Consider the following 19,232-nt stretch of genomic DNA (forward strand, 5'->3'; position numbering starts at 1 on the left):
TTTCTTGTTCTCTTCAAGCTGGTGCAATGTTCCACCCAGTGCAGAGTCTGCAATCGTTGCCTGAAAAGAGACAGCTCTCCCACACAAAGAACAAGAGGGTGTGTTCTAGAACAGAAGAATCATAACAACAACCCATCCTCCAACAAGCGTGGCTGAAGGCAATGTGGGTCCAGGACTCAATCCGCAAGCTTGTCGGGAGCTGCCTTCCTGGTTTGCCCATTTGACTCATTGCACAGTGGGCGTTAGACCCCCGCTGCTGGAAACAAGGATTCTTCAAAGGAGTGAACCCAGTCCCGTGAGACCGCTTGAGAGCTGACCCTCCCCACTAACAGTCCCATGTCCTGCCTGGAAGGCCTCCTGGGACTCAATGTCCCTTTGATAGCTCATGTTTCACCTGAGACTCCAGGAGGCCCAGCCTCAGTGCTCTCTCAACTGTGTCCTACTTCATACCTAAATTCTTAAAACAAGGAGGATGAATGGTAACTGGGTTTCCAGGAGCTGACACACTGGCGAAGCACTCCACCCCAACTTTCAGAGCAGCGATGACCTGATCACCTCAAGAATGCCCCAAACCAGGAAACCCTGTGGTAACCTCGTGGTACAGATCCAATTGCCCGAAACACTGTAGCCAATCTGAGCACAAACACATATTATTGCTGTAATTACCACTGCTCCACAGGGCTTCGTGGTGTGAGAAGTGGCCAACTTGCAACCCTAGCTCAGGCTCCTAACAGGTGAAGGAATCCGGTCCTGGATTTGAGGGTCTTGGTGCCAGCCAAACCACATGGTCACATGTCATGTCAGTGACTCTTCATAGCACATCCGGCGTGTGCATATAACATCTTTTGCCAGCAAATAAACTGAGTCTCAGAGAGTGTGTCCACGTCGCACTGCACATATGCAAAGAGCAGAGTTGTAGCCAGAGTTCTACCTTTCAAATATAAGCCCCTCCCATTGAGCGAGCCATCCTCAAGCCAGAGGAACCAGCATGCAGGCAGTGCAGGCCAAGCCAACAAGGTCAGGGTAATGATGAGTGATACAAGTGTTCCCACCTTTTAATTCTGTTTGTGCTACATGAAACGGAGGAAATGAACCAAGTGGGTAGTGTAATCGCTTTAAAGAGGAAAAGCCTAGAAAAAAACTTCTCAGCTTCAAGTCAATGTTAAGTAATGTGCTTTCTGAGAGCCCAGAGATATCCAGGCATCTGGGTGAGTGTGGTGGAAGTGATAGCGTCCCTTCTGTTATGGAACTGGGTGCATTCCGTGGGAAAGGTAGAAGTGTGAGCAGACAACTTCCGAACAAGAAGTGAGACAGACATGAACATGACCATCAGTCAGTGCAGTTCTCTGAACTTAGGTGAGGTGACATCCCTGAAGATTGGCTGTATTTCCTGTCACTCTGCCTTCCATCCTCCCCTGGCTGCTAGGAAGCCCAGCCCCGCCCCCAGCCCAGCCCGGCACTGTCACAACTGTGACTGTGAACACTCGCACCCTTCTCCTTCTCAGTCAAGACTTTCTGTGTCCACTGTGTCACCACCCTCGACATGGTCACTTTAGATTCTCCCCGACAAGAGATGAGAATGTAGAACCTGATCCCGCAGCCACAGGACCAGTGTCTAAAGACGAATTAATGAAATAAGCCTCCAGATGGAGCCTGCTGACCTAAGCCGATCAGCTTTTGAAAGCAAAATGCACAAATCCCTTTGAGGTGAAGCCATGCAGGGCTGTCAGGTCAGGGGGATGTGGGGTTCTGCACCGAGCTGTGCCCTCGGAGTGAACTTGACCATGGGATTAGATGTGACAGTGGGCCACGATGCCGGGAGCGCGGGGAAGAATGCTAGCCACGGGCCTCAAGAGCACAGATCTCACTGAGCTGAGGGTCTGAGGCAAGCAGAGACTCTAGAAAGGAGGCAGGGCTTCCAATTAACTCACCCTCTGTGAGGTGTGAGACTCCTGAGGACGGCGAGTGGAACACATTCATTTTGAATCCTGCTGTCACTGTGCCTACCACACCCTGAATATCCAACAAGATGTTCTTTCTGTCTTAACCCTGGCCTTCATTTCCTTCTGAATTGGAGGCATCAAATCATGAAAGCTGGGAAGCATTGTGTGTGTGTGTGTGTGTGTGTGTGTGTGTGTGTGTTCGTGCACGTGCGCGCACACTCTCAAGTGCACAGATGTCTTCCTTGGTCACTCTATTTTTTGAGGCAGGATCTCTCACTAAACCTGGAGCTCACTTGTACAAGGGTGCTGCAGAGCAATCCCTGGTTTTTGTATGGGTGTTGGGAGTCAAACTCAGGTCTTCATGCTGGTGTGGCACACATTTTATCAACTGAGCCATCTCCCCAGACCCTGTATATTGACTTATGTTTCAGAGAGAGACTGAGATACAAATAGAGATATAGAAGGAGGGGGGAGAGGAAGAGGGAGAGAGCAGCTGTGGGTTGGGAACCAGACGAAGCCCCTGGGCCCCACTGTTAAGGTGCTGTGCCATCTGGACAGACAGAAAGCAGAGGTCTTCCCAAGTCCATTTGAACACTCACTCCTCTGCCTGCTATCTTAAAGGAGGTCTCTATGCCTTCCTTTGTAAAATGGGGACTATGCATGAAAGATTTAAAGCCCTGCCATTGGCTTACTAAACACAGCACTCATTATCTTGAGCAAGTCACAATGCCTTTGCATCTCCATAGGCTAGGTTAGAATTAATGAGAGATGTCAGATACACAGACAGCATCCAACCCTACCTCCACAGTCTCTGCCCATGACAGACATCACTAATTGATCACAGCACTCACTCCCACTGGGTATGATTGTTGCTTTAAAACTCCTTGCCAGGACAATACTCCAGGCAGCCACTGCCGTGTTTCCAGACATAGCGCAGCAATTGAAAGCTGTTTTTCAATCCTGGGATGGGATCATCTTCAAAGAATAGATCGAAGATTGTGTGGGGAAGTCATGAGAAGGAGGAGTCTGCCTGCCTAAGAACTCCTATGTCATTCCAGGTCCAACCTTAATCAAAACCCTGCCAGACACATGGCTTTGAGATTTCACTATTCTTCGCCCACCCCCTCCCCGGGATAACAACTGAGCTGTTTTCCCCTTTGCAGTGTAATTGCAGTGATGAAGTCGTGTGTGCCTAATTGCTGGAGAAGCCACAAACAGAGCAACCCCACATGCAATTTCGGACTGGCAGAGACTGTAAATTATTCAACATGATAACCCAAGGATGAGAGCAATGTGTGGAAGTGAGAATATTATTCCAGGGCAACAAGAGGCTGGCTTTTAAGGAGGTGGGGCGACTCCAGAAATCCTTGTATGAAGATGAAGACTGAGCCTTAGGCAAAAATAAAATGATTTCCAAGCTGGGTCTGGAGGCTTGTGTGCTCTCATTTACAGGGACTTTGCCTCCCCTGTGAAACAGTGACTCCAGAAACTCATCGTTATCCATATTCTAGAGGGAAAGGAGTGGTCTGCATGGTGGGCATGAGCAAAGAGCATAGAATAGCACACAGGGAGTTGACTGCCATGGGAGACTGTCCAGTCAGGGCCGCCTGATTCCCTTTTCTCTGCGAACAGCGCATCCCTCCAGGTTCTCATTTCTTTCCTGGAACATCCCTGTCTACCCTGTGCACTGCCCCTGGACTCATCGAGACATGGGCTGTCGTGGCAGCACTGGGCCCCGGCTTCCTGACTGTAGGTCTTTCAGTGGCTTTCCTGGCTCCTCAAGGAACCCTGATCACTGCACTTCACCAAGCCTTCCAATGTTCCTCTGCCTGTGTGGAGGAACCTGAGCCTGGCCAGGTCATTCAGAGCCCTGAAAATCATACAGCACCATTCACCTTTAAAAATGATCTCTCTGGAGCCGGGCAGTGGTGGCGCACACCTTTAATCCCAGCACTCGGGAGGCAGAGGCAGGCGGATCTCCGTGAGTTCGAGGCCAGACTGGGCTACAGAATGAGTTCCAGGTAAGGCTGCAAAGCTACACAGAGAAACCCTGTCTCGAAAAAACCAAAAAAAAAAAAAAAACAACAACAAAAAAACTTTCTCTTTCTCTCTCTTTCTATCTCTCTGTCTCTCTTTCTGTGTCTGACTCTGTCTCTTCTCTCCTTCCTTCCTATCTCTCTCTCTCTCTCTCTCTCTCTCTCTCTCTCTCTCTCTCTCTCTCTCTCTGTGTGTGTGTGTGTGTGTGTACACATGTGCATGCCGCAGTACATGTGTAGGAGGAAAAAGACACCCCTGGGGGCTGGTCCCCACTTCCCACCTGGTTAGAGGCAAGCCCTCTTTTTGTTGTTCACTGTTACATGCAGCAGACCACAACCTCCCACAGGCTTCTGGGAATTCTCCTGTCCCCGGCTTCCCATCTCACCCAGGAGTGCTGGGATTCCAGATGTGCACGACTGTGTCTAGTTTTACATGGCTTCTGGGAATTTGAACACAGGCCCTCACACTTTCCCAGCAGATACTTTACACACTGAGTCTTCTCCCCAGTGCCAAGGTTTCCTTTTGTTTGATTGGTTGCACAGGGGATTGAACCCAGGGTCTCACCGATGCTGAGCAAGTGTTCCACCACTGAACTATAGCCCCAGCACGGCTTCAGTTTTTTCCTCTCCCCTCCATTGGCCTTCACTCTTCCCAAGTGGCCCACAAGCCCTTCCTGGGACTCTCACCTCAGAACCTCTCCCACCTAGACAGCCACATCCATGGATTTACTGGCCAGTAATGTGTGGTTCCTTCAAAGTGTTTACATGTAACTGGTAATAACACAGGGGCTTGGGCAGCAGGAACATCGCCCTCATCTTTTTGAAGGCTTACAAGGACCCAGCCTCTAATGGCTCTGTGTTGCCTACCACCCACGGGAGGGTGTCTCCTGCCATGTTTCCCACCCGGATAGAGTCCTACATGGTGGCAGTACGACTCTGTTAGTCTGAAGTCAGGATAGCTGGGGTGGGATGGCAGAGGCATCTAGGCAAAAACCTCTCTCTAGAACCTTCTCTTGTCCTTTATCTCCTACACTCACCAGTGATGTTCTCTAATATCCTACATTCCTTTAAAATCCATCAGAGCCACACAATTCTGATGGGTTTCGCAGGGCACCCTACCCCCAAAGAACTAACCTAGTCTAGTTAGCTAGTCTGCTATGAGCTCAAGAGCGGGCCCTTACCCCCTTAACTTCTGCCCCCTAAATCCAAGGTGAAAAGAGTTTTTCTGGCACCCCTCAATTGGAAACCAATCCCTCACGCTCTCCCTCTTACGCACACCTCCAAGACGGGTCTGCTTCGGCCACAGCGCACCCCTTCTGCCCATCTGCTGTGATGGCACAGTGCCCGCTCACAAGTTGGTGGGAGCCTGTGGAGGTGCCAGGCAACAATGTGTTTTGATGGGCAGCCTGCAGAAGGTGGCAATTGCCATCTCTTGTGAGTGAAGGCCACGAGCGGTGCCAGCCCTGGCAAGCCGGGTCTCAGTGCACTTGTTCACACCTGTTGACTCTTCGGTGCCAAGAAAAGTGTACCCTAGCTGGGGACGAGGAGGAGAAAGGATACACTCAGGGTCCCAGCCCCCGTGGATCTCCTCATGCAGCAGGAGATCCCAGAGAGATTCAACCAACGAGACTCGTGCCTGCGTGTGTCCCTCACGAGAGCTGTTCTGTGACTCTTCCGTGACACCCAGGAAAGGGGCTCAGCTGGGAGGCTGTGGCACAGGTACAATACACATAGACATAAGCCCTAGGTCCAAGCCAGAGAAAAGAAGCCAGGAGAAACCCAGGCCATGCTGACCCCTGGTAACATGTCCAAGTTACCAGGAGGCTTCTACTTCTCATGTGTCCACCCATTCTGGACAGCCACCAACAGCTCAGCCCCAGAGTCAGACAGGTCAGTTCAACACACTGACAAACTGGCCTTTATCAAGTCATCACACTTCCCTGGACCCACGGTCTGAATTGGAGGGAGCCATGCCTGTGTCCTTGGATTATTCCCAAAATGAAATGAGACAGGGTAACTCAGAAGCCCCGGGAGTGCCTGACCAGCACTCGCCTACTTCTCTCCCTGCCTTGCCCTTCAATTTTCCTTTCATTCCCTATTCCACAAGAAACCAATGCTAAGGCAGGCACGAGTCTAGGAATAGACCTTGGGAGCTAAATTATCAGAAGCACCCGCCTCCAGGTCAGAAGGTGGAGGAGAGGAGGGGAAAGGAGGAGAAGGGGACAGGGAGCGGGGACTGAGACTCTGAGAACCCCCTCGTGTCTGTGGACCCTCTACAGTTCCTCCTCTGGGGAGCAGCGCCTGCCTCAGCCCACCGGCATCTCCCTACACTCTCATTCCAACTCCTCCACAAGGCTGCTCAGAAAAATAAAAATCAGCATCCAGTAAGTTCTCAGCCTCCAGGTACCCAGATGCAGACACCCCTGCCATTTATTCTGCGGTGTCTGCAAAGTGCCATTGTTGGTGCTGAATAGGGACAGTGACACCTGATCTTCAGCTTCTTGGCCCAGGAGCCAAAAGAAGCTCGAATAATCATAAACAGACCAGCCCAGACGGCCTCCTAGGGAAGATGTAAATAAACAGTTCTGAGAGCTGTAACCGCTGGAGCTTTGCCCTTCCCTGTGGCCAGTGCTTAGGCACTGACACCATCATTCAGGTCCTGCTCTAGCAGTGAGGCTCTTCAGAGCAGGACCTACACATGTCCCAGTGAAGGGCCACACTCTGGGATGAACTGACTGACCTCACACAGGAGAAGGTAAGTGGCCGTGAACAGCTCATTTGGGCAGGACTCTGACACGGCTGGGTTTGTAGAATTCATGGAGGTCCATTGGTTGTGCAGAGTCTGTGACATACTCGGGACAGATCTAGAAGCTGGGTTGCCATATGTAGGAAGAAGATCTCAACTCTGCAGCTGAAAGCTGGCAATTGGGATACACCAAAGACTCCTAAGGATTCTCCTCCAGAAACCACGCTGGGGACTGAAGACGGCAGGTGTGGAAGGAAATGAAAAGCAGCATAATATAGGAAGAAAACTCACAAGCAAAATCCTGAGTGCCTCCTGAGGTGTAGGAGGTGGAGAAAAAGATATGGGATAGGATGTGGGGAACATGGAGGAAGAAATCTTGGAAATGAGGAAATGCTCACAGGAGCTGTTTGTGAGCACTCTGAACCTTCAGTGGAGTTCAGGCCTCCAAAACGCCAAAGGGTGCTGCCATGATAAAATGCCCTGGCAAAATCAACTGAAGGGAGAGAGGATTTGGGCTCACTCTGGGGGGGGGAGGAGGGAGGGAGGGAGGGAGGGAGGGAGGGAGGGAGGGAGAGAGGGAGGGGGAGGGGAGGGGAGGGAGGAAGGGAGGGAGGGGGGGAGGGAAGGGGAAGGAGGGAGGGAAGGAGGGAGGGAGTGTGGGAGGGGGAGGAAGGATGGGAGGGAAGGAGGGAGGGAGGGAAGGAGGGAGGGAGGGAGGGAAGGAGGGAGGGAGGGAGGGAGGGGGAGGGAGGGAGACCATCTTCATGGGAAGAGCAGGGAAGGTAGGGTGACAGGAGACTGGCTGTCCCCGTCACACTCAGGAAGCAGAGAGTGAACTGAAAGTGGGGCCTTGGCTGACACTTGAAGGCCACCCCCAGCAGCCCACTTCCTCCATCAAGGCTCCGCCTTCTAAAGGTTCCCTTCAAACAACCTTCAAACATCACCACCAGCCATAGACCAAGCATTCAGATGCACAAGCCAATGGGGACATTCAAACTATGTCACCATAAAGGGAGATTACATGGGATAAAACTCCCAAGACCAAGCTTTTGGGTTCACAGGAGACCCAGAAGAATATTGACCTCCTAGAAACCAGTCCATCCAACTCACAAAACTTGTACTATGTTCTCAGTATGGATCTCATACCAGGGATCCATGGCGAGCTAAACACAAACACAACCCTAGCTGAAAGTTAGTTCCTGGGTCAAGATACCCGGCTCAGAACCTAGAACTCCACTGAAGATCTGGGTGGGCCTGAGCAAAACATGTAAGCTCAGTTTCCTCATTTGTGAAATGGTCATAAAGATAACTCACAATCCCAGAACTGCTGCATGTATTATATCAGGATTACCCTGGAAAAGCCTCAACAGTGTGTCTAGAACACAGTGAGCATCAGCTAGGAGACACGCATCCCAAGCAGATGAGACTTGGATAAAGTACTGAGACAAGTCCAAGTCACAGCAAGAAGCTGGTCCCTAAACAATTATTGGTAAAACCAAAGAATATGACTAAAAGGCACCCCCAAGAGGGAAGAAAAGGCTAAGCAAGGGCCTTATTATGTCCGAATGGGGTCCATAGAGACCCGAGAAGACTGGCTCCTCTGTCCACAACAGGCGGGTGGCTTCCAGGAATGCCTCACACAGCTGTCTATACTCTGTATCCCAATAGCCACTGAGTGCCTGTATTGCCTAGGCATGCTGCCAGACCCAAGGAAAAACAAAGCATTCTACATCCTTCCCTGCTCTTTGCCATTACCCAAGAAGCAGGACTCCAGCCTCTTCTGATCCACCAAAAAGGCATTCCATTCCCCCAGTGGAATAGCCAGCTCTGACCCTAGCTCTAAGGTCTGAGTGTGACTCACAGATCCACAGCTGAGCCTCCAAAGAGAACTATGGTCCACATGACATTCAAGACTCTTCCTCTGAGCTCGTGACTTCTCTTTATCTGTCTGGTAGGGAAGGTGTGGGTTTCAGAACTCCACAGACTAATGCTGAGCTGCTGAGCATACTTTGCCATTAGAAGGTTCTGCTATCAGTGACTGGCTACTGTGAAGCAGACATGGAGCAGGTACAGGACCAGGAATTCTGATTTTAGGTGTAATTAGCCTCCATCTGGAGCCTCAAGTAGGAAGCTTTATGTGACATCTAGAGTTCATAGAGAAGGACCAACTGGGCACAGAGAGCTATGTATAAAGCCAAGAGACTTAGGAGTAGATGAAATGTTCTCAGAGCAAGCTCTCTTTCTCTCTACACCTGTAAGTCAGAAGAAAACCTGAAAAGAGCAGAGTATGGTTGTGGAAGTGGGAGAAGACACCTCAAGTCATGATGGAGGTACTGGGAGTGGCAATAACTTGAAGCAGATGTGGGGCTACTGAGTGAGGAAGAAGAGGAGTGAGGACCAATGGTGAGAGTCACTGGGTGATTGGTTTGGTTGGTTGGTTGGTTGGTTTGGTTGGTTGGTTGCTTTGATTGTTTGGTTTATTTGGTTGGTTGAGTTTGGTTGGTTAGTTGATTGGTTAGTTTGGTTTGGTTGGCTGTTTGGTTTGGTTGTTTATTTGGTTTATTTGTTTGTTTGGTTGTTTTGGTTGATTTGTTTAGTTGAATTTGGTTGGTTCGTTGGTTTGGTTGGATGGTTGGTTGTTTTGGTTGGTTTGGTTGATTTGGGTTAGGTTGGTTGGTTAGTTGGTTGGTTGGTTGGTTGGTTGGTTTGTTAGGGTGGGTGGGTAGGTGGGTGGTGGGATTGGATTGGCTGGTTGGTTAGTTTGTTTATTTGGTTGGTTGGTTGGGTTGTTTGATTGATTGATTGATTTGGTTGTTTGTTGGTTTGGTTGGTTGGTTTGTTAGTTGATTGGTTGGATGGTTGGATTGGTTGATTGGTTAGTTTGTTAGTTTGATTATTTAGTTGGTTGGTTGGGTTGTTTGATTGTTTGTTGGCTTGGTTGATTGATTGGTTGGTTGATTAGTTGATTGGTTGGCTGGTTGGATTGGTTAGTTGGTTGGCTGGTTTGGTTTGCTTTTAACAATTTGCTTTGGAATAATGATAAGGAAACCCCAAATATAGTGGATTCAATAGACAAGAGGACAGAAGGAACTAATGAGCAATGGGTTTCAATAATGCTTCCAGTAAGAGAGAAACAATGGGGCCCTCTCCTAGTGAGAGATGCATGGCCAGGGAATGGTCCTGGAGTGTTGGAGACGTTATAACATGTTTGATTGTTGGCAAAAACCATCCAGTAAACAGGAGAAACAGCAGGAGAAAGAAAGGAGGGCTCAACTTTCCCTTGAAACACATGCTGATGGACAGGTGAGATGGCCTGAAGGCTCTGGGTCAGCAAGTTCACCACCAGAGCCCAGAAGAGTGTTGGAAGGTGGATGGATTCAGTCTACATGATCTTGCTTCTTAGGAGAAAGAGAGAGCACTAGGTAGAACAATGGAGCAGACACTAAGCAACATGTCTGGGAAGCTCTAAGGGGCCCACCAGAGGGGTGGGTCACTCCTGAGAACATTGATCTTGCTTTCTGGTCATGTTCTCCTGACTAGATGAAGCACAGGAAGAAAAGAGAATTGAACTTAACTAAGGCTGGGGTTTTGTAGGGAAAAAAGAAAAAAAAAAAAAAACAGAGTGAGACTAGGCTGAGGATGACAGAGGTGTGTGCTCAAAGAGAATAAACTAGACATTATCCTTTGCCTCTGGTATGTCTGCCATCTTTTTCTTCTTTTAGGTTTGGTGGGGGAAGTGAAGAAGGACTTGAATGTGAGTTGAGTTTAATGGGAAGGGAGGAAGCCTGGTATTTAAATATGGCATGTCCCCTACAGGCTGATGTGTATGAACATCTGTCTCCAGCTGGTGGCACTGTTTGGGAAGGTTGAGGAACACTTAGGAGGTGGTGCCTCATTCATGGTGAGTCACTGGAGATGGGTCTTGAGGTTTTGTATCCCAGGCCTACTTCTTGTCCATCTCTGCTTCTGGACTATGGGTGCAATGTGATGAGCAGGCTTCACACTCACTCCTACCACCATGGTAGACCGTATTCCCTCAAACTGTGAGCCAAGATAAACCCTTCCTTCTTAAGGCTGCTTCTTGCTGGGTATTTAGTCACAGCATCAGGAAAAATAACAAGAAAGCAGAAAAGAACAGACAAAAGGAGATCTGTGTTCGTGTCGTCCCCTGTGTCCCTGCAAGAGCAGCTGATTTGGAAGGAGAAAGAAGAGTTCAGGCGCAGGGCACATGCACTTATGGTCTGTCCATGCACTCTGGGGCCACAGCGACAAAACCAACTCCCGCTGTCAGTCTCTCAGGCACTGCCTCTTTTGCATGCTCCAAGTAAGGATCTCATTCTTAATTCTTCATGTGAGAGGCGGAAGCCATAGGAACTCAAGGAAACTTCAGCTGTCAGCATCTCAGTGTTCACATCTGTGTCATGGGGAAAATAGCCCTGCTCATGGAGCTTCATGAGGCCAGAAGGAGATCCCACATAAATAAAAGTCTAAATCAGATTATAATCGATGCTCTCCTTGCGGCTCCTGCTCCTGAGCCAGGGCCGACAAATGCTCCCTAGCGCAAACTGCTGTCATCCCATCCTGGTGTCCAGTGGTTACCACCGTGTGGCTGCTCTTCAGAGCTGCTGACAAAATGGTGACTGTGAATCCTTTCAGTCCCATTCACAGATTTTAAATCGCTGACTGCATGCAGGGGAGAGAATTTGGCTGTGGGGAGGGGGGGGTCGCTAGTACCACGCAGCTGCTATGGCTGTGAAAATTTAACCTCAAGCAGCCTAAACGTTCATTTTACAATGTACACTGCTGATTACTTAATTATGTCTAAAATATAAGTCAGACACACTACAAACCCCAGGGTGTAAATTACACAGATCTGCGAGGCAGCATAGATGTAGTCATTTCAGGCTCACATTTCTGAATTATCTCCCCACCCTGCGAGTCTGCAAAGCCTCTCCCTTCTCTGCAAACGTATGGCAGCCACCAAACAAACGACTGTTTTTCTCAGTGTTGTGTGCCCAGTGTAGGTGAGCCCGGCGTCAACCCTCCATAACGGGCCCTCGCCCGCAGGTTCTTATCTCTGTATATATTTGAACTAGGAGATCTGCATATGCTTGATCCCAGCACAAACCTCCGTGTGACCTGATTTTGTTGCCATGGTCACCAATTAGATGAGTCCTGTTGACGGCAGAACAATAGTCAAAGGGTTTCTGTTAAGTTCTGGAGTAGAACAACAGTCATTTGCTTCGGTGTTTTGTTTTACTTATGGTTTTGTTGTTTTCTGCAGTGCTGGGGAGGAAGCCTGGGGCTTACGTATGTGAGACAAGCACTCTGTCTCTTACTTGAGCGGCCTCAGCCCCCAAGTACTCATTATAGCGTGTGCATGCAGTGTGTATGTGTCTGCACGTGTGCAGGTGGACACACGTGTGTGTATGTAGGTGTATGTGCGTTGGGGTCAATAGTCAGTCTCAGATGTCATTCCTCAGGTGCCATCCACTTTGATTATTGGGACATGGTCTCCTACTTGGCCTAGAATTTGCCAATTAAGGTAGTTGGCTGGCCAGCAGGGATCTGCCTGTCTCCACTTCCCCAGCACTGGGGTTACGAGTATCTGCCTCCATACCCAGCATTTCTATGTATGTTCAGGGGATCAAACTATGCGGTTTACTGGCCTATCTCCCCTCCCACCCCATGAACACACTTTATAGGTGATTTTACCCGGATCCCCACCTCAAGGTGTAGAGAATTGGGTTCTTAAACAGAACTCCCAGAAAGTGCCTGCTGGAGACAGTAATTAATATTCTTACAGAATGAATGGATCAGCCAAGAATGTCCCAGCCCTCCTTTTTCTCAGTGATGGATGCATTTGTGGGTCTTATTCAGAATTCACCTGCAGCATCACTTCCTAAATGACTCCCATCCCTGTGAGTCAACATGGGTGCAGAGGTATAGAATGAGCCCTGTCAGACTTCTTCCCCATCACGAACACGCCTTTGTTGTCATCCACGTGTCCACTGGTGCAGGACTGTCCATTTCCTTCTGGGACTTTTCCTTTGCTTTCACAGCTTGGCTGGCACAGGGGCCCAGCTTTCTGCCTCTCATCTTTCCAAGTGCTCTGCCCCCAGTGAATTTAATCATCCCTAACTTCTTTTTTCAGGGCCTTACTCTATAACTTAGACTGATGTCAAACCCACGATATTCCTCCCTCCGCAGCCTCCTTGTGCTGATATTAAGCGCACGAGTGGGAGAAGACTAACCCACTTCACCCCAACACTCCAGGCCTGTGGGCTCTAAAAAAAGTTCTGGCCTCACCCCAACCATTGTCTGGCATTCCTCAGCTTCCACCTGCATCATTCTGACATCAGCTCCATCCCTGGGTTTTCTTTCTGTGCCCTGGGAAGACAACTGTTGTTGGATTAGCTAACACAGAGTGACATCACCTTGAGATCTAACTACCTTATCAGAGTGTCCTTATCCATACAAGGTCACAGTCACAAGGTCTTAGGAGTAAATTCTGATAGTTGCATGTTTTATAGAATTTAGAATTCATGTATGTGGTGCCCAGTTCTTATCCCCCTCCAATGACTTTGTAGCATGTCAAAGACTGCTCCCAAGAATGCATGACTTCTGAGGATTTAATGACTAAACAAAGGTATTTAAGTTGGAACTGAGTGTAAGAATTCTGAGACATCACAGAGTAGGTATGATGCTTTCTCTTCTAGATGGTTCCTAAGGGTAGGTGCTGAAGGAAGCCTTGGTCCCCAGCTGCTTTTGCTCTTAGAAGGCAGTAGAGTCTACAGGAGGTGGGGCCTCGCTAAGATGAAGTGTCCAGGATGAAGCTGGATGAGCATATCCAGTTCTTTCCCTTTGCTCCACTCCCTTCCCAAGGGCCCGCTGTGAGAGGTTCTCCAACAGGCACTCTTACTGGGATGCCACCAACCCCAAAGCAGTGAGTGAGCTGACCCCCAGCTAAAACTCTGAAACAGGCACCTGGGACAGAGTGTTCTGATCGGTCTCTGATACTTGCCACAGTAAAGGAAAGGTCAGGCACTATGAAAATTTCTCTAAGCCCATATCAATCTCCTCTAAACCTAATGCATTATAAGAGTAAAGAAACAAATGATTTTGGAAGAGCCCAAGGCAGCAGAGGACTAATCACCCAAGTACAGTCGGGGAGGACATGAGCAGGCCAGATTCAGGATGAGGAAGCAAGACAGAAGGTGCACAGCCATCACCAAATCTGCCAAAAAGGGACAGGTGCTCAAAACCCTGCCTCGGGTACAAGCGTATTAATCCACCTTCGACCTTAGCAGTACCACCCTGGTTCTCTGGATGGCTGTTCAAGGTCAGGTCATGGGAAGTTGAGTGTCTGGAGATTACAAGGATAAAACTGCTCCTTTCCAAATGGCAACCATAAAATTCCACCCCAGGGGAAATGAAGGACAGGTGTGCCTCACAGAGGAAAGGCAGTGTAAGGAAATGTGTCTCGCCCACTTAGATAATGTCTCCAATCAAAGAATCCAAAGCTGAAGCCAGCCAACCCTAAAGCAGCCTAAACTCCAGCAGTCTGCACCACTGAAATGTGTACTAACGGGCTCAGGCAGTCGCTAATGGCTAATAAGTTGGCTGTTAATGGCTTCTTAAGTGGGAAACTGGGGAGTTTCATGATTGTACTTACAACCACTGAAGATAAGGGAGTCTTCTTGATCTAGGCGGGATTTGAATTGGAGCGACAATGTTTGCCTCTCAGTAAATTTATTTGGCTCTGTACATGAAGAAGTTATCAAAGGATTTCTCCTTCATGAAAATCAGTACTGAAGTTCCCTGCCAGGTTCTTCCTTGGGGGAGTTGAAGAGATGGTTTACAAATCATGGCTTTCTTTGAGACACATAAGAAATAGAGAAATTCTAAAATGGAGTCTCGGGGCCTATTTCTTAAAAATCAATAGGAAACAAAAGTATAGTCTTATTTTATCTATAGTGTGAGGTCCCCAGACACAACCAGCTAAGAGTGCAAATGACATCAGGGTAGTGTTGAGCCAGCTTTCACCACCAGCCTCAGCAACCAAGGCTTCCCCTGGTCATCTGGCTCACTGAAGAGATGCATCTGCCCCATGGGAGCTGGTGCTCTTACCCCGGGGAAATGTCTATGCCTCTGTGAATGGAGCCCAGGTGAGTGGGGAGCCGGAAGAGAGACAAACGCGAGTGAGTGGTGGGATCCATTCAGAGGTGACCACACACTTGAAGAAGTATAGAGCCAGGGAGGTTGACATAGGAACGCTGGGAATAATGACATTTGGGCAAGGGGACAAGTCCCCAAGAAGGTAACATTTGAACAAAGGCCTGAAGAAAGTGATATGTGAGCCAGAAGAATCCAGCATGGGTGAAAGTGCATGTGAGAGCCCTGAGGCAGGGAAGGATCTCCATTATTGAAGAGAAATCAAAGATGCTTGTGTGGCTAGAGAAATAAGGGTAGAAGCCACCTAGAGAACAGGAACCCGGGTCATGGGGGCCTAGTGGGACATTGCAGAGACTTTTGGTCTTTGTTCCAAGAATGAAGCTCCTAGAAGATTCTAAGGAGTAATATAACTCCACTCTGTGCTAAAAGTCTCCCTAGTTGATTCAGGGAAGCCCAAGACAGTAGTGGAGTTAACAATGATTGCTTTCTGGAAGAAGTTCCTGAAGTTGGCTTGCTTTCTTGTGATGCCCTCGTCATCAAGAATCTTCTCCCTGGCTAGAAGGTAATGGGGTGGGTTTCCCAGCACCCAGGAGGCCCTCGGTTCAAACACCAGCACCACCACAAAGAAACCCCCCGCCCCAGCCTCAAACACCTACATCAACCTGTCATTTTTCCTCGTTATTGATGGGTTTTTGAGGTGGGGGTCTCACTCTGAAGCCCAGGCGGGCCCAGAACTCACTGTGTAATCCAGGCTGGTCTCAAACATTTGGCAATCCTCCTGCCTGAGCCTCCTAAATGCTGAGATTTACAAACATGCCCTATGGTGCCTGACTCCTGGACATGGCCTCAGCTTGCAGGAGCAGAGCATGGGGCAGGGCCTCCTCACTTGTGGAAGGCCACCCTCTGTAAGGCTTCCACAGACTCTCAGAGACTGTCAAGGGAGCAGGGCCTGCAGCTGTGGAGTTTGGTGCCAGTCGGTATCTGTCTCTATTTCTAAAATTGGCATTTCCAAAGGAGCTTCTTCTTGCCATGGAATATTAATGAAAAGACCCACAACTTATCAGACTGCAGAGAAGAAGAGCCTACACAAGGCTTGGCTCTAAACGAGACATCTATCACACACACACACACACACACACACACACACACACACACACACACACACACACACACCAAGGCTCAGGGATCATCATGGACTTGGGGCAGAAAGATGGTAAGAGACATAAGTAGTGAACATCTGAAGTGAAACTGTTTGCTGGGCATGAAGGGCCATCACACACACACACACACACACACACACACACACACACACACACACACACACACACTCGTGGCAGCCATGGCTACATGCACAAGACCCACAGATCAAGCCAGCAAAAGCCAGCATGGTAGGGCTCATAGCGTCCCACCCCCTCACTGAGAAGCTACCGACAACCGATGGCCGCAGGGGGATGACAGCCAGTTTTCTCTAGGGATGTAGCCCCTGAGCCCGTGCTCCAGTGGGTGATCCTACATCCACGTGCACACAAGCATCACTAAATGCACTTGGGGTTTTTTGTTTTGTTTTGTTTTTATTTTAAGAGCACATAAAGTCAGAAGTGAAAAGTGTACAGGAGGAATAGGAGAGAAAACTGGGGGAGGAGATGGTGAGTTGGATTTGACCAAAACATATTATATTTATTAATGAAATTCTCAACAAAAATGGCATTTCCACAACATACGAACATTCCTAATGGATTTGTTTATCTCGTAACTGAAGTTTTTCTTGTTAATATCATTTCAAAGCTCCGTTTTCTACCAGTACATTATTCACTTGATGTCTAGCTCTATGGCTCCAAATCTGGCCCCTTTCCTTATCTCTTGTTTAAATTCACTCCGTTTCGGAAATTCCTCTAGTGGAAGGGAGCCATTCACTTTCCCAACACCAGGCACCAAACTCTGCACACAGCAACTGTGCAATACATATTGGCTGGCCTGGTGAGTGTTAATTCCCTTCAACCTCAGCCCCAACCCGAGCATCAAAATAGTCACAGAAGAAAAAGGCACACACATACACGCCTTCACATATACATACACATGTATATGTACAAATGTACACATTCATACATGCATGCATACATATGTATATGTATGGATATACATGGACCCCACTCATACATATATGCACATGCATGCACACAAACACATGCATGCACACACATATACATGCTTATACATGCATGCACATATATGCATATGAATATATAATCACATATACACTCATACATATGCACACACACTTGCACACACAGACAATGTTTGGTAGGTAAGGACAGCTTTGGATAGCATCTAGTAAAGGTTGACCACTGGGTAAACATGAGAACTGGCATTACAACAGTGGGTCCCATAAACTCACAAGATTACAGGGTGGAGTCAAAAGAGCAGAATGGGTCTAAGGAAAAAGCAAGACTTGAGCTTGGGACATTGAAGAATGAACAGATCCTAACAGATGGAGCCACGAGGCTCCACCAACAGGGGAGAAATAAGCTAGGTGGCAGGAAGAAAGTGCCTTTCTTGGGGATTACAAAGCTGTGTTTGCAACTTTGCTCTCGCTACAACAAAATATCTGGAATACCCACTGGCATTAATTTAAAAAGAAGAAAGCTTTATCTCAGCTCCATTCTTGAGGTTTGAGTCCATTGCCGAGGTTGGCCCATTGCTTTTGGCCCTAGAGGTAGATAGATACCTCATGGGAGCAGACGTAGCAGAGGAGACTGCTCATCTCATAAGATCAGAAGAGAAAGAGAGTGATCCAGGTCTCCACACGTGCTCAGGGTCTGTCCACAGTGACGTAACTCGCTCCTACTGAGTCTCACCAGAGGATGGAGAGCAAGCCTTCTCATGGAGGTCTTTGAGGGACATGTCTTAGTCAGGGTTTATATTGCTGTAATAGAAAAAATATGACCAAAAGCAAGTTGGGGAGGAAAGGCTTTATTCCATCCTACACTCCCTGGTCCATCCTGAAGGAAGCCAGGGCAAGAACTTAATTAAGTAGGGCAGGAATCTGGAGGAAGGAGCTGATGCAGAGGTCATGAAGACAGGCTGCTTACTGGCTGGTTCACCATGCTTGCTCAGTCTGTGTTCTTAGGACCACCTGCCCAGAGATGGCACTGTCCACTCTAGGTTGGGCCCTACCACATCAATCACTAATCAAGAAAATGCCCCACAGGACAATCTCATAGGCATTTTCTCAGTGAAGGTTCCCTCTTCTCAAATGACTCTAGCTTGTGTCTAGCTGACAAAACTAGCCATGACAGACCATTTAGACAAACCACAGAGAACAAATATCAGGCTGGGAAGCAGCCTGGAGTTTCACAGCATCAGACAGCCAGGGGGAACAGGTATCTGCAGAAACGCTATAGATTTTCCATCAGTAACAAACCACACTCCAGGGCATTTACTGCCACCAAATGAGCTCATGTGACAAGGGTATAAGTGCATCTAGTCTTTAGGTAAAATCAGTCAGCATCTGGGGCTATGGAAGGTTGTGCCATAAGAATTCGGGATCTAGCTCTTTGCCATCTTTCCTCCAGCCGGCTGGCAGCATTCACCATGAAGGTCAAGCTGTGCAGTTTCAAAGGGTACAAGATCTACTCCGGACACAGACGGCACTACGCCAGGACCAACGGGAAGGTTTTCCAGTTTCTTAATGCAAAATGTGAGTCCGCTCTTCCTTTCCAAAAGAAGTCCTCGGCAGATAAACTGGACTGTCCTCTACAGAAGAAAACACAAGAAGGGACAGTCGGAAGAAATTCAAAAGAAAAGAACCCGCCATGCAGTCAAATTCCAGCAAGCTATCACTGGTGCATCTCTTGCTGATATAGTGGCCAAGAGGAATCAGAAACCCGAAGTTAGGAAAGCTCAGCGAGAACAGCCTATCAGGGCTGCCAAGGAAGCAAAAAAGGCTAAGCAGGCGTCCAAGAAGACAGCAATGGCTGCTGCCAAGGCCCCTACCAAAGCAGCACCTAAACAAAAGATTGTGAAGCCTGTGAAGGTCTCTGCTCCCCGAGTTGGTGGAAAACGCTAACTTGGTAGATAGAGTTTTGAATAAAGATCAATCTCTAAAAAAAAAAAAAAAAAAAAAAAAAAAGAATTCGGGATCTGGTGACCAGCACTAGGGATCACCAGAGGAAAATACTGGGGGAATGATAGGTTTAAAGACAGAAACATGCATGCAAGGTTAAGGAGACAAGAGAGTCTGTGAATGAAAAGCCAGTGCTGTGGCCACTGGGCACCACTCTAAGAGGTGGAATGAGGGTGTTCAAATACCAGTCAGTACATGAGTCAGTTCCC

The 19,232-nt window shown here is 48.4% G+C and overlaps 1 pseudogene; it reads left to right on the forward strand.

Annotated features, from left to right (window-relative positions):
• Positions 1–18,491: 18,491 nt before the first annotated feature.
• On the forward strand, positions 18,492–19,019 carry LOC102905639 (large ribosomal subunit protein eL24 pseudogene; annotated as a pseudogene).
• The last annotated feature ends 213 nt before the right edge of the window (positions 19,020–19,232 follow it).

The sequence above is a fragment of the Peromyscus maniculatus genome, chromosome 11 (genome assembly GCF_049852395.1).
Source record: "Peromyscus maniculatus bairdii isolate BWxNUB_F1_BW_parent chromosome 11, HU_Pman_BW_mat_3.1, whole genome shotgun sequence".
Classification (NCBI taxonomy): Eukaryota; Metazoa; Chordata; class Mammalia; order Rodentia; family Cricetidae; genus Peromyscus; species Peromyscus maniculatus.